This window comes from Pelmatolapia mariae, linkage group LG16_19, assembly GCF_036321145.2.
Source record: "Pelmatolapia mariae isolate MD_Pm_ZW linkage group LG16_19, Pm_UMD_F_2, whole genome shotgun sequence".
Taxonomy (NCBI): Eukaryota; Metazoa; Chordata; class Actinopteri; order Cichliformes; family Cichlidae; genus Pelmatolapia; species Pelmatolapia mariae.
This window is the reverse complement of record NC_086241.1, coordinates 44,442,450-44,448,423: the sequence shown is the minus strand read 5'-3', so window position 1 is coordinate 44,448,423 and position 5,974 is coordinate 44,442,450. Positions and strand designations below refer to the sequence as shown.

Here is a 5,974-nt window from a genome sequence, read left to right as displayed (position 1 = left end):
CCTCTCTCAGTGTACTTTCAACCAAACCACATGAACATCTAATAAAAGATATAAAATATTGAAACACATTATCCTTTATTGATGGATCATTTGTTCTTACACTTTTACCTGAATGTGGCTCCTGTTTTTGAAAAAACTTCCTTATATCCCTTATGAACCTGGCTGTCTCTCTGTACACAAACACACACACACACACACACACACACACACACACAACAGGAGTTATAAGGTTAATGGGCATCCAGTCAGTCAGTTAGTTAGTATCCATTTCAAATAGGACAGTGGTAACAACAGCAGGCTACGGACAATTTTAAGTTTTAGATTTTAAATAGGCTGTATACATTTCAATGGGAGCAACAGGACGGTCAAATGTCGCTGAATTTACTACAGAGTAGGACGGATTGTAGGGTAGCAAACATCATTGGAAAACACGTTTTCAACACTGCAGGTTACCTGGGTGTAATGTTTTTCAGCTAAAAAGAAACATGACTCCTATCTAACTACATAAAGAGTAACTGAAGGTTAAATGCTGCTAATATGTCCTGTTTTAATCCAGGCACTTACACCTCCGCTCCGCTGCGTCTCAGCTACCATCGCTCTGGCAGCAACGACCCTAGAGCCAGAGTAGGGGCGAGCTGGAACAAACCATTTTGGGAGGGGGGGGGGATTATCTATACTTTTGTTGTTAAAATGTTCCGTCTCAACCAAGTACTGTATGCTTTTTATATTTTTAGTAGTGTGTCACACAAACAGCAAATATTGTCAAAAATGAGTAAGAAATCTTTGGGGGTGCTTTGATTAAAAAATGGGCTAAAATCGCCCCTGCTTTCAGGTAACTTTCACTTTGTACAACTATAACGTGGAAAAAACCCCTGTGTGTGTGTGTCTGTTTCTCTGGTGAAATTCAGTATGGTTAAATGCTGCGACAATATCTGACAGTAAATCATCTTTATTGTACTCGCTTTGTTTGTTTATATATTCATTTTTTATTCGTTCATTTATTTGGGGGGGGGAGGGGGGGGGGGTTCTGCATGAAGATGATTTTTTTCTGTTAAACAAAAGAAATAAGACTTAACGTGATGAACTTTCGTTATGCATTACAGTTATTGATACTTGTTTATAAAGTTATGAATTAATAATTAAAAAAAACTATAAGGGCAGGCTGGTAATGATATTAAAATATTTATGAATCGAAAATGTGAAACTAATTGAGAATTGTCTTTTTAGAAATATGATAATTGTGGGAAACTTATTCTGAATAAATAAAGCAGAAATGCTTATCACTCCGCGTCGCTTGAATGGGAGTCAAGGTGATGATGACGTGTTGAGCCGCAGGTATAAAAGCAGAGGCCAAGAATCGAATTTTGTTTTCACATGAAAGTGCTAAGAGGAGCTTTTCTAACTAGTGCTGTGAAAACTCGCATTTTACCAGCGACTCTGAAAGTTTTCCAAACTTGAAGATTAAGACCATTGAACCACCCAAAATGGCCACCCGTGGATTACGGCGTCAGCAATACCTGCTGTCCCTTGGTGTCAACCGCATACTTGACGACCGCTATGGTAAAGCTTAGTAAGCTAATAAGTATAGCCTAATAGAGTATTTAAGCAAACAAATACACCGTAGACGGGCCTTTTATTGCTTTAAAGTGATTAAAATTTCATTAGATTTAAAGTCCAGGACAAATATGGCGACTGGGTAACTTTTGTTTGAAAAATGCTAAAGAAAACAATTTAATGCGGCGCGCCATGGAAATGACGTAAGTCATTAGAACCGGCGGGAGGCTGACGTCTGACGTCAGTGCGCCCATCCTGGAGTGCCGTTTATGTATGTGGAGGAATTTGGCAATTGGCCCTGAATTAGACAATAAAGTTAATAGATTGCGGATCTGTATAGAAGCATGATAGACCCGTGAGAGTTCACAGAGGCACTCGTTGAGTTTACAAAGCTATGACAATAAAATAAAAATGATATAGCCTAATTCTGATCTTGTAGGCATTATGTGCAAAATCACTTATGGCTACTACGAGATGCTGATCTAATTAAATATATGATACTTATGTTAGTGCATCACAGGTGTCCAGATGTATGTTATGTGCTGTGTGAGAAAATGAAATTGCTTGCAAAAAGGTTCGAGGTTTCTCACCTGCCTTTAGCTGTTTCATTTTCAACAGACTGATGCTTAACTAAAATAAAAAATATGACCACCTAAGTGCTGAACATGAATTCAGTATCAAACATCACTGAAACTCTATGCAACCTTACTGACAATATGTCCATAATTCACAAGTATTATGGGTTACATTCATTTATCACAAATTTTGATATACTCCATTAAACTTTGATCACCAAGAACACACAAAGTTATTATTTACTGTGAGCTGTAAATTTTTAATTTACATGCAGCTACAATGATAATTTTGCAAATGATTTCTATCAGCAGGACTTATTTAGTCTTTGCAACATAATAAGACGCTTAGTTTTTCATTTGAATTTGAAATTGTTGGTGTGATCTTTGGTTTAAAACAAGCCGTTTAGCCATTTACAGTGAAAAATCATTTTTCTCTCCTTCTACCAATCTTAAGGCTTTCATAAACAATAAGTTGTGCTGTGGCTCCTGACTGCCTGTGAATGGAAATAGCGCATGATGATATAAAGCCATGTGCTGAAATTTAAATCCTTAATTTGTCTGATTATGTTATGATTAACTTGGATGACCTTTCTGATTTTCTCGTAGCTGGGCTGGTGAGGCCAGTCAGTGTGCATCAAATGGTTGTCACCAACTTGAGGAACCGTCCTTTGAGCCCCCCCCATTTGGACTCTATGAAAGATCTGGTCCTCTCCCTTTACCATCACCTGGTTACGGGGTCCAAGGATTTTCCTCACGTCGCATTCAGGGGATTCTTATCCAAAGAGGAGCTGATAACACCTTTTAGACCTGAGCTGGAGAGTCGGAGGGAGAACACCATTCCATCTCCTCTTACTGACTTACCAGGAATGATGGTGCTGCCTGCAGGGTCACGCCTCACATCTCAGATCCTGACTCCGGTACTTCCTGACAAGGCGGATATTTTTGTGCTGAAGGCAGACCGGAGGAACTGTGTCCGCACCCTGGAGGTCAACGGCCTCACCGTCAACAGAGTCATATCTGCTGTGTATCGCACAGAAGACTGTGACACTGAGATGACAAACTGCTGGAGGGTCACTGACTACAGCTCAGAGGGCAACGTCATCATGTCTGTGCTCTGCCGCTTTCTGAAGAGGTTTGCAAAGCGTGCAAAAAGAAAGGCGACAGATGAGGAAAGCAGCAGCAGGAGCCCCGCTCCACCAAGGAAGCGCTTCCGACTCTGATCAAGATCGAAGCCTTTCCTGGAGAACTTATTTTCTCCAAACTTTTGTACATATGTATATAGTTCTTTGTTATTGTTGAGATACACAGGTCAGTGTTTTCAGTGCCTCTTGCACTTTTATTTATTTGTTGGTGCTGGCCTGTGTTTTTTAAATTACTATGAGGAATACAAAATGACTTTATTATATAATCTGTGCAAAACGAAATAAGGATCCATATGGACAGTGGCAAGGATAAATTATCCTCTGCTGCATCTCACACATCAGCAAGAATCAACACAGTGGTAAGTAATAAGTAATGTTGAAGGTTGTCTCTGAAATGATGTCCTAAAATGTTAGAAAACTTCTTGAGGTTTTAACTTTTATTGTTGCTTTTCTGCCTTTTGTTTTTAAGAATCTGATGAAAAGGAGAAACAAGAAGAGACACACCACAAACGAGTTTCCCTTACTAACATGGTAAATATATTCATCATGTAATGACATTTCCTCAGAGTAACCAGGAGTGTTTGTCTTGTTCTAAAGTGATTCAGTCTTCTCTCATGTTATTTGGCATTTGTCTTTGAAAAGAGAGGAGCAGTAACTGCATACGGAGAAAGAAACAGGAGCATCCAAAGACAACTGAGAGTCTTTAGTGCACCGTGAACAGCAGTCACCTCAGAGCAAGAGAGTCCTCGTGGCTGTCTGGGTTCTCTCCAGGAGCTCTGGCTTCATCCCACAGTCCAGAGAAATGATGTAAGTGATAAGTGCTTGAAATGAGGCATAAGTGTGAATGTGAGTGTGAATAGTAGTTTGTTTCTTAGTTTGAGTCCTCTCTGTGTCAGATGGCAACCTGTCCAGGGTGTACCCCCGCCTCTGGCCCTATAACAACTCCAATTGAACCATTTACAATGCAACATAATTTTTCTCACCTTCTAGCACATGAAAACTGTTAAGGCTTTTATAAACATTGAGTTCTGCTGTGGGTCTCTTATTGCCTGTGTGTGGAAATAGCATATGATGATATAAAGCTGTGTCTTGACATTGAAATCCTTAATTTGTCTGATTATGTTATGATTAACATAGATCACTGTTCTGTTTTCTCGTAGCTGAGCTGGTGAGTCCAGTCAGTGTGTGTCAGATAGTCGTCAACAAACTTGAGGAACCGTCCTTTAAACAGCAGCCATTTGGACTCTATGTACAATCTGCTCCTCTCCCTTTACCGTGACCTGGTTACCGGGTGCAAGATTTTCCTCCAATCGCAGTCAGGGGATTGATTCACTCAGAGCAGCTGACGACATCTTTTAAACCCCGTGCTGCAGAGTCAGAGGGAGAACACCACTCCATCTCCTTCTACAGACTCACCAGCTGGTATGATGGTGCTGCCTGCAGGGTCCCGCTTACATTCTCAGATCCTGACTCCAGTGCTTCCAGAGAAGGTGGATATTTATGTGCTGAAGGCAGCCTGGAGGAACTGTGCCCACAGCCTGGATGCCAACAACCTCATCGTCATCAGAGTCACCTCTGCTGTTTATCACACAAAAGACACTGAGATGACAAACCGCTGGAGAATCACGGACTCCAGCTCAGAGGGCAGAGTTATCATGTCGGTGCTCTGCCAGTTTCTAAAGAGGTTTGCACAGAGCATGAAGAGAAAGGCTACAGAGGAAGAGAGCAGCAGCAGGAGCCCCACTCCACCAAAGAAACACTTCAGACTGTGAAGCCTTTCTCAGAGAACTTATTTTCTGAAGACTCTTTAATAGTTTTAAGACTTTGGCACTGCTTCTGTGAACTGTGTTGGACATATGGCAGGGCTGTGGACTGGATCATGAACGAGGAACATCTATTGTAGAGCCAAGTGTAAATCTGTGCAACACGAACTAAGGATCCATAAAGACAGTGCCAAGTGTACATTATCCTCTGCTGCATCTCAGACATCAGCAAGAACCAACACAGTGGTAAGTAATAAGTAATGTTGAAGGTTGTCTCTGAAATGATGTCCCAAAATGTTAGAAAACTTCTTGAGGTTTTAACCTTTATTGTTGCTTTTCTGCCTTTTGTTTTTAAGAATCTGATGAAAAGGAGAAACAAAAAGAGACACACCACAAACGAGTTTCCCTTACTAACATGGTAAATATATTCATCATGTAATGACATTTCCTCAGAGTAACCAGGAGTGTTTGTCTTGTTCTAAAGTGATTCAGTCTTCTCTCATGTTATTTGGTATTTGTCTTTGAAAAGAGTGGAGCAGTAACTGCATACGGAGTAAGAAACAGGAGCATCCAAAGACAACTGAGAGTCTTTAGTGCACCGTGAACAGCAGTCACCTCAGAGCAAGAGAGTCCTCGTGGCTGTCTGGGTTCTCTCCAGGAGCTCTGGCTTCATCCCACAGTCCAGAGAAATGATGTAAGTGTTAAGTGTTTGAAATGAGGCATAGGTGTGAATGTGAGTGTGAATGGTAGTTTGTTTCTTAGTTTGAGTCCTCTCTGTGTCAGATGGCAACCTGTCCAGGGTGTTCCCCCGCCTCTGGCCCTATAACAACTCCAATTGAACCATTTACAATGCAACATAATTTTTCTCACCTTCTAGCACATGAAAACTGTTAAGGCTTTTATAAACATTGAGTTCTGCTGTGGGCCTCTTATTGCCTGT

The 5,974-nt window shown here is 40.9% G+C and overlaps 1 long non-coding RNA gene across 1 annotated transcript; it reads left to right on the top strand.

Moving 5' to 3' along the window:
• Nucleotides 1-4,801: 4,801 nt before the first annotated feature.
• On the top strand, nucleotides 4,802-5,698 carry LOC134645279 (uncharacterized). The gene is made up of 3 exons (XR_010096544.1): nucleotides 4,802-5,280; nucleotides 5,391-5,452; nucleotides 5,564-5,698. It is a non-coding gene; the product is annotated as an uncharacterized LOC134645279 (long non-coding RNA).
• Nucleotides 5,699-5,974: the final 276 nt, after the last annotated feature.